General features: G+C 37.6%; 1 long non-coding RNA gene across 1 annotated transcript; it reads left to right on the forward strand.

The window, feature by feature from the left end:
- Nucleotides 1–7,288: 7,288 nt before the first annotated feature.
- On the forward strand, nt 7,289–9,313 carry LOC145637993 (uncharacterized). Its single transcript, XR_014114574.1, has 3 exons — nt 7,289–7,596; nt 8,317–8,391; nt 8,914–9,313. It is a non-coding gene; the product is annotated as an uncharacterized LOC145637993 (long non-coding RNA).
- The last annotated feature ends 667 nt before the right edge of the window (nt 9,314–9,980 follow it).

A 9,980-nucleotide genomic window follows, 5' to 3' on the forward strand; every position in this document is an offset into this window, starting at 1 on the left:
AACAAATAATGAAGCTGAATATGAAGCAGCAATAGCAGGCATTCAGCTTTCCATAGCGGCAGATGCAAAAAGGTTAATTCTCAAAACTGACTCGCAATTGGTTTCCAGTCAGTTTAGTGGACAATACGAAGCAAGAGAATTGGCAATGATAAAATATCTACAAAAAATAAATGAGCTTACATCCCAACTGCAATATTTCGAAGTTCAATTGGTGCCGAGAGCACAAAATTCGCAGGCTGATGCTCTAGCAAAGCTAGCCAGTTCAAGTTTTAATGACTTTGAGAGAACTGTTATGGTAGAAGTTCTGAAGCATAGAAGCATAGACGAGTCGGCAAAGGGCGTTCATTGTATTCAGCTAGGGGATCAATGGTATGACAAAATCCTAACATACCTGTTGACAGGAGCTTTGCCGATAGAGAAAGAAGAAGCTCGAAAAATCAGAAAAGATAGCATTTGGTTTATAATATACCAAGGCCAACTTTATAAAAGAGGGTTCTCATTCCCATTACAAAGGTGCATAACGGCAGAAGAATCTTCAAGGTTAATAGAAGAAATCCATGAGGGAACTTGCGGAAATCACCTAGGGGCACGAGCTCTTTCAAGGGAAATAATGAGAAAGGGATATTATTGGCCAGCAATGAATGAGGATGCTTCTTCTTATGTTAAAAAATGTGAAAAATGTCAAAAGTTTGCACCTATTCTGAACCGACTGCCGAATGATCTAACGCTGATATTGAATCTAGTTCCGTTTGCACAATGGGGAATGGATATAGTTGGTCCCTTTCCGTCCGCAACTAGAGGTCGAAAATTCCTACTGGTGGGTATAGATTACTTCACCAAATGGATCGAAGCAGAGCCAGTAACCACAATATCGGCTGCATAGGTGAGAAAGTTTATTTGGAAGAATATCTTCACAAGATTTGGCCTTCCGAGAGCAATGGTCTTTGACCATGGATCGCAGTTTGATTGCAAGCTTGTAAAAACTTTGCTGACAATTTACAAAGTCAAGTTTGCGTATGCAGCAGTTTGCCATCGACAATCAAACAGCCAAGCAGAAGCAGCTAATAAAAAGCAGATAGTAATGGCAATAAAGAAAAAGATCGAAGATGCCAAAGGATTATGGGCAGATTTGATTCCAGATATCTTATGGGAAAATAGAACAACAGTTAAAGAAGCAACAGGAGAATCCCCTTTCCACTTGGTTTTCGGAACATAAGCCGTTATACCAGCCGAGGTCGGTTTGCCGACATTCAGGATACAACATTACTGTGAAGAGCAAAATGATCTACTATTGAGACAACAGTTTGATTTTTTACCAGAAGTAAGGGAAAGAGCAGCAGTTAAATCGGCCGCATACAAAAACAGAATGTCAAGAGCCAATAATAAAAGAGTTAATCACTGACCACTAGCCATCGGAGATTTAGTGTTAAGAAGAACATCGGCAACAGGAAAGGGAAATGAAGATGGAAAGTTAACAGCTACCTGGGAAGGTCCATATCAGATAAGAGATATGGTAATGCAAGGATCATACTATCTGGAATCTGAAGACGGAAAACCGCTAAAGAATGTCTGGAATACGGCAGTTCTTAAAAAGTATTATGTATAAAATAAAAGTTGTATAATGTAAAAATATTTTGTGCATTTGTGATAATAAATAAAAGCAGACGCAGTGATCCATTTTATAACATGTGTACAAAGGCATCCTCCATTTAACAGACCATCGTTAATTGGGATGAACAGCCAAAAACCACTTCCGTGATGACAACGCACTTACAACCTGATCAGTTGTATTCGTTAATTCACGAGGTTGTTGGTTCAATATAAAATCCCGGCCAAATCATTATATAGTATGCGCCGACATGAGGTGCAGCTAAAACATGATCGCCGATAAGGGTACTTGCGAAACTATTACATAGTTGCACAAGTGACCAATGATTTACAGAATATAAACTACTACCGTATCCAAAAACCTGTAAGTACATACATCATGAAAATGATGTTTGCACTAAAAGGGGAAGAGTAAGGGGCTATACCACACCCCATATTGCAGTTTATCACCAGATTACAAAAAAAAAGCAGAAAAGGAAATATGAGAAGAGATATCACTATGTTTATAAGTATGGTGTACGAATTGCATACTCAAATAAAACAATTTTAGGTTGAATGATTAAAACCGATAAGAGTTAGAGCCAAGGCATTTATAGCATTAATAAAAACTACATAAAAGCATAAATATATTGAAGTTATACAGACATAGTGTTATGAAAGAAACGATGTTTTGGCAAAGCTAAAACAAGATCGACAGACATCACCACAAAAGGGTATATGCCGATAAAACAGCATTGTCAAAAACACAAGTTTTCTAAAAATATATAACAAAAACATAAATTATAATGAGTAAGGCCCCATAACACAAGAGCCACAAGATGATGCTGGTGATGGCTGCCCGCCCCTTTAAGCTAATTTGTTCTCGGGCTCAGGAGAATCCAGAATTTTAGGGTCGGAGACGGCGATATCAACACAAGGAGCAATATTAAAGATATCTTCATCTGATAACTTCTGTTGCTCGAATCCAGAAGGTGTCTTATGGGCATCATTATTAAACGCTGCTTCAATTTTTGCCCAGTCTTCTTGTTTCAAGCCGATAGCGTGAGCAGCACATCTCTGAGCGGCAGTCCACCCACCACCAAAGTGATCTTGCAGTTTACTGCAAAATTCTACCGATGACATATAACGGTTAATCGCTCTTTGACTCACTCTAGGTTTGTCGGCCTCCATTTTTTGCAGTTTACCTTCCAGGTTGCTGATTGTTGCCTTGGCATCAGAAAGATCATTCTGCACAGTAGAGAGTTGATTCATAACGGCGTTCTTATCTTCAAGCTGAGATTTCAAATCCTTTATCTCTTCTTCAAGATTTTTCATTTTATCAACTTTCTCGCACAGAGATGTTAATTCAGCGTCGTCTTTTTCTTTTATCAGCTTAATTCCGTCAAGAGCCTTCTCGGCGTTCTTCAAAGCTGTCTCCAGAGACTGTTGGTTGGATAAGTTCTGATGATATTTATCCTGGTAGAATCTATACATTTCGACCAACTCTGTTCCGGAAGCAACCGCCTATAGATATGCGAAATATGAAAGATATAAGTTATATGTATTAACGTAAAATAAAATATGAAAATAATAGGATGATAACTACATACCCTCATAAGATCGTGCATATGCTGAGCAGCAACAGGGCCGATAAGTCGAGACAGCCTATCAACTGGAGTTGAAACATTTCGCAGAAGCCGATATCCCAGATTTCCACCCCATAAAGGATCGTCAGTGAAAATGGACTCGTTGCGAAAGACGTCCATTTCAGGCCGCCATTGATCACGAGAACGACCCTCTGGAGCCTTCATGCTATCCAGAACCTCATCTGGAATCTTTCCTTCAACATGTTCAATCCACTGACCACCCCGATAAGTAATACCGAGAATACTTGTGTCGGAATTGACAGGTCCATCTTCTTTCCTTGTTGAAATGGCAGCAACACTACCACCGCGTCTATTAGCCAAAGAAGTTAGACGCCGATTTCTTCTCACATTCTCATCGGCCATTTCCTCCGCTCTTCTTTTAGGGTTACGGGTAGGTGCACGTGAGCAAAAGGAAGTAAAAGTTTCTAATGCCGGTCTCGGAGATGGGGGACAGCGGGATACCACTCTTTTGCCGTCAGGTGATAGGCCGAGAGCTACCTTGTCCAAATTCTGTGGACCTACATGTACCAAAGATTTTTAATAAATATAAGAGCTAGTAAAAGCATATATCTATGTAATAATACGATAACATATATATCCTATTGATATGAAAGTACCAACAAAATAAAGGATGACAATAATTTATAAAGTTAGTACCATAAGCATCAGTCCAACATAGACCGATATAAGATAGTGGTGCGTTGTTCAAAATGTACTTTACATTTGGCAACCACACTTTCAGAACAACTCGAGTTTTCCCGCCGACATTAATCCTAACGGCGTCAAAATAATCGCAAGCCTTCTGTTCTTGAGGGCCAAGATCCCTCTCGGAAATATGGCCGAAACGAGGATGAGGCCGAAAGAAAGTTCTCCGGATAGGAAAATCTTCCGGAACACTCATAAAGAAGAACTTATCCTGCCAACCTTTGCAGCTCGTTAACTTAGGATTTACAGTGAACTTATGAGAGGTCGTATATAACGACCACCAACCTTCAGATTGTCCATCACGTTTCAAAGTTATTAACCTCCTAAATAAGTTCAATGTTAACGGAAAATTTTTAAACAACAAAACCCAAACTAGAGCAATAACGGCACGAATAGTAGGAGGAGTAACTAGTACCAAGCATACGTTCCAGGCCTTAAAGATTTTAGCAATAAAAGGATGAAGAGGAAATCGGAGGCCGAATTCAAAGTGTTTGGCACAAATATCAATGTGACCGTCAGGACAGTCAAGAACAGTAGCAGAGGGTGGTGGAAGTGTTAACTCATACCCATCTGGCAAACCATAAAATTTGTTTGCCTTACGGCAATATTCCTTTTCCTCGACCAATTTTAGCCAAACCTTGCTAACACTAGCCTCAGCAACTTTACTATTAGAGGGTAAGATAAGGGGTTGTCGGTAATCAACCTCATCAGTTTCAGAATAATACTCCTCATCTAAGCTTTCCTCATGAGTAACTTGAGCCATGAGGTCAATCATTTCGGATCTCTCAGGGCTTTTGGCGTTATCACCCTGGTTTACCTCTTCATCACTGTCGTCGTCGTCATTTAACACATAATTAATAGCAGAATCGTGAACAGGAGATTTCGAACCCTTTTCTGACTCAGAGCTAGAAGAACTTATGACTTGCGCCTCACCAGGCCTTTTGCTAGGTTCAGGCCTAGAACTCGGTCCAGCCTCAACACTAGGCCCCGCTGCACCATCTGCAGCCTAAGATGGGTAACCAGTCGATTTAGATCTCGGCATATTTGAAGTTCTAATATGAATGTTTCCGACGTTGATTCTGTATTGGTCAAAATCAGGTTTGTCGGCAAAACTTCGCAAATGGTAACGGATGCTAACAGGCTCAATGTCAAGAACCTCAACGTCCTCAGGAATATTAGGGTTTGTAGGGCGCCGCGCCTTTTCACAATCTGCTAATATTTTATGACGGTAAAACGCCTCCTTTTGCTCTTTCTCTGATAACGGCTGAAAAGGGTCGTCAATGTTATCAGATAGAGATGAAACTCCAATTTTATTATGGCCGAGATCTTTTCCCAAAGACTGCCTAATAAGACGACGCCTAACAGTACTAAGGGTAGGTTGTTCTTCTTCAATATTATTATTGGACATTTAATAAACCAACTAAAAACTAAAAAATGGGTAAACAACGAATGTATTCCAAGGCATGCAAATTGAAATTGAAATCTTTAAAATACCTTAAACTACTCGATTGCAGCGACGACGTAAAGAAGAATTGTTGATGCTTCAGTAAAACGACAAGTCCAGCAAAGTCCAATTACAGTCTTCCCAAATAAAGATCGCAGTTTTCTCTGGTAAAAATCGCTTAAACAGGATAATTTTTTGCGAAAGAGATGTGAAAATGTGAAAAGTAAAAAAAAAAAAAAAAAAAAAAAAAAAAAAAAAAAAGAAGAAGAAGTTAAAAAGGAAGTTGAAAAGGTTACGTTTGATGCGACACGTTGTCAGAGATCTAACGATTAAAACAAAATGGTAATTTAAAAACATATTTCGTTAGATCATCAACACGTGTCCTATATTTATACAATTTTCCCGCTTAAAATTTTAAGCCACCTATGTATGCACATTAAACTTCCAATCTCACAATTAAAGTAAACCTAGTTTGCTAACGGCAAACAAGGTTACTTGGGGGGAAAAAACGGAGTTTTTCGCTCCCAGACCTATTATAGTTAAAGTAAACCTAGTTTGCTAACGGCAAACAAGGTTACTTGGGGGGAAAAACGGATTTTTTCGCTCCCAACCCTATTATAATTAAAGTAAACCTAGTTTGCTAACGGAGAACAAGGTTACTTGGGGGGGAAAACAGAGTTTTTCGCTCCCAGACCTATTATAGTTAAAGTAAACCTAGTTTGCTAACGGCAAACAAGGTTACTTGGGGGGGAAAACGGAGTTTTTCGCTCCCAGACCTATTATAGGTAAAGTAAACCTAGTTTGATAACGACAAACAAGGTTACTTGGGGGGGAAAACGGAGTTTTTCGCTCCCAGCCCTATTATAGTTAAAGTAAACCTAGTTTGCTAACGGCAAACAAGGTTACTTGGGGAGAAAAACGGAGTTTTTCGATCCCAGCCATATTACAATTCAAATAAATCAACTTTCCTAACGGAAAACATGGTATATCGGTAATAATTTACATACCCATGCTTTTTATTCTTCAATTACACAAACATATACCAGAAGTTATCCTAAATATTCATATACACTATAAAATAGAAAATGCTCAACAGAGTGCAAGAATACACCATATTACTCACGTTAATAACCAAAACGAATCAACTGAAAATGTCAATATCAAGTGAGAACGTTAGATCATCTAATCAAACGTCCTCACTCGGGGGGCTAGTTGTATGGGGAAATGTTTATATAACATTTATATTAAGGCCGATATTGTATGACAGGCCGATATTGTTTTATAGGCCGATATACTATTTGAGTCCGGTTCATCAATAATTCTTGTTAATATCGGCATTTATATATAAAGCATACATATCGGCATACAAGCAGCTGACACGTGTCGTTCTCACGTTTGACACGTGGAAAAAATTACTTTGCCTATTAAACTGCCACCCGTCACTTAATCAACCTATAAATAATCTGGTTTTACCTCATAAAGAAGGTAGCATTTATTACTCTCTCTCTCTCTCTCTCTCTCACTACTTTCTCTCTCTAAATAATCTCTTTCTTCTTTCTATAAACACTTGCTGACTTAATCTTTGGAGTGGTTATCCCCGGATTCACCCCGGGGCTAGCTAATCTCTTCCCTGTGTGTAGGTTCTTGTTTGGCCGATAGGAGCAGAACGGGTTATACACTCGAGTTTCGGATCTTGGATTTGGGTCATCGGATTTCTGTAGAAACACTCCTAATTTGTACTTCCTTCCACCCTTATTGTTTACACCCATTTCTTTTAGGATATCTAAAAAAAACATTTTTGATTGTGAACTTTTTTTTTTTGAAAATTGTGCATTAATTATATATATATATATATATATATATATATATATATATATATATAATATACAAAGTGTCTTTTAATGAACCTATCCTTAAACCTTATAAAAATGCAAAATTTTAACTGTAGCTTATGAATAGTTCCTGCTGGTGTTATTACAGAGGTGCCCTTGAATTCAAGGAACTGACGGTTTTGCCCCTGTTTGGTCACGTGGCGTTGATTCCAATGACAGCTGTTGTTGTTGCTTTTCCTTACCAGAGTTGGTTCTGACTTGCTTTTGTGTTGATTTAGCCTTTGCTTTGGTTTGTATCGCTCTTGTTTTGGGAGTTTGCGGTTGGGATGCTCAGGTGCGGGAGTAGGCTGCTTTCGTCCGGCTGCCTGTGCAGGAATGGCTGGTATGTTTTTCTTGGTTAGCTTGTTGTCGTGCCTTTGATTGGTAGGCTTGGGTTATTGTATTATGTTCTGTTTTAGGTTTGGTTTTTTGTTTCTGAATTAAGGATTAGGAGGTTATAGTCGGTGATGTATGGTTTTTGGTTTGGACTGCCTTACTTGGGGCTCTACTCCAGTGTCCTTTTCCTGAAAAATTAAAAAATAATAGTTTTAGAAGACTAAGGGATGACTTCGCTGTGCTTGCATTTGACGTGGCCTGTATATAGCCTGAGGGGTGGGTTTGTTTTTGGATGTGGTGGTTTATTTGTGCTCAATTACAAATTCTCTTTGCCTTTGAGCTATCTGAGTTTCCTGTGCATAGGTATTCTTTTGAGAGGTGGTTTCATTATATTTTGGTTTCTTTATGATCTCGCAGATGTAATTTGGACTACAAATTTTGAATCCCTGACAAATAGGACTTTGAATTTATGAAATTATTATTAATAAATTTAGACAGTTTACCCGTAATTTGATCTAGATTGTTTGTGTGGGTGATAGCTGTTTTGCCTCTGCTTTGATTATGGCGTATAGATTCCAAGAGCTTATTGATTATTTGTTCTAAATTGATCTGTTACATATTAGCTGTATGCTTTGCCTAATTGTATTTTAAAAGAACAGCTTCTATTTCCACTGTTTTTGGAGTTTATTTGTCCCCGGTTTAAATTTGTGTTTTTTCCGGGTTACAGGCTTGCTGATTGCATTGCTTGTGGGTCTGCTGTTGCAGAGTTGCTTGTTCTGTTGGGGTTAGGAGATCTGTGAAGGTATCTCTTTTGTTTCTGGCATGTACTTTTTTTTGTATATACTTCTTACCGGGCTTTATGAGTTCATGATGTCGCTTAGCTATCTGGAATTGTGTTCTTATATATGTTTTTAGCATTATTGTTTGGTGCATTTAGCAGCTTGTGCAGTGTAGTGTAATTTTTTATAGCTTAGCTTTTTTAGAGTTGCTAGATTTAATTATTTCTTAAATTTGGTGCATTGTATCATAAATTGTTGTAATGATAATAATATTTAAGAAAAGAACTAAGGAGAATTCATGTATTAAGGTTGTGAACGGATAATATTGCTCAAAATGGCAGGGTTGCGTATATACCTAAATAAATATTAATGAAATTAGGATATGATTTCACACACTTACAGGGGTTAGACTGTGATAAAAAGTTGCTTAGCTGAAAAAAATGCAGAACTAGGAACTATACTTCAGAGCACAGGTCATTCTGTTAGGTTAGTACTGTGTTGCTTTCAGATACAGGTCCGCTGATTGCATTGCTAATTATGTACAGCACTTTTTAAGGACACTGCTGAGAAAGAAGGTTCAGAGAGCAAAGAATAATCCAGAAGCAACAAGGCAATTCCCGAATGAAGGCTACCTAGAATATATATATGCAGTTATCATCTTTTGCTATTAAGGTATTAGTGGGAATCAGGAACTATGATGTGAAAGTTTATTAAATTTGAAGTAGCTTGTGCATGTTTAAAAGGAACATTTTGGACATCTTGTGTTCCCTATAAACATCAACTATGTATATAGTACTAAGGATATGTAGGTACTACTGATGTTTAGTAGCAGCACTGTCTTAGACGCTTCCTCTTAGCAGAACTGTAGTATTTTGCTTGTACATAGTAATGCTAGCAGTCAGAAATTGAAAGAACTATCAGGTCACTATGTTGTATCTATTTGCATCCTTAAATCAGGATGCCTATATATATAATATGAATTAAGTTGTTATAATTTCCCACCTTCACCTTTAGTTTCATAGTTATGTGTTTTGCTATCCTATATAGCAGTGTTTATTACATTTTTCAACAACATTTCTACCTTAATTAAAATAATGCTCCTATTTTTTATGTTCCTTTTAGTCTTCCTTTCTTATGACCATTGTGCATTTTAACTTCCACTTCTTTCGAGTGAAACAACAAACAGCAGAATGTTGCAGTTTACATTTCCAAATCTACTCATTTGTGATATCTTTCTGACAGTAAGTTCCCTTACCTTGCATATTCAGCTTCATAGAACAATGAAACTCTAAACCACTAAAACACTGAAACAAATTACTTCATTACCATTCTCATCACAAACTTAATACTTTACTCCTGCACGAACAAGTTTTATCCTAATATCATCCTGCTTATGAATCTGTATTCATAGTTTTGCACTTAAAACAGATAAACACAATGTAAACTAGAATTCCTCTTACATCATAATGAAAGATAATAACCGATCTGCACAATGCCAGAATTCCTCTTTTCCTTTATTTTTTGTCAAATAAACAGCAAACTAAAGCATAAAAAGATACAATAAACTTGACACCAAAGTTCTGGCAATTAACCTAACAACATTTTTCATCCC

Source organism: Chenopodium album, chromosome 7, assembly GCF_948465745.1.
Source record: "Chenopodium album chromosome 7, dcCheAlbu1.1, whole genome shotgun sequence".
Classification (NCBI taxonomy): Eukaryota; Viridiplantae; Streptophyta; class Magnoliopsida; order Caryophyllales; family Amaranthaceae; genus Chenopodium; species Chenopodium album.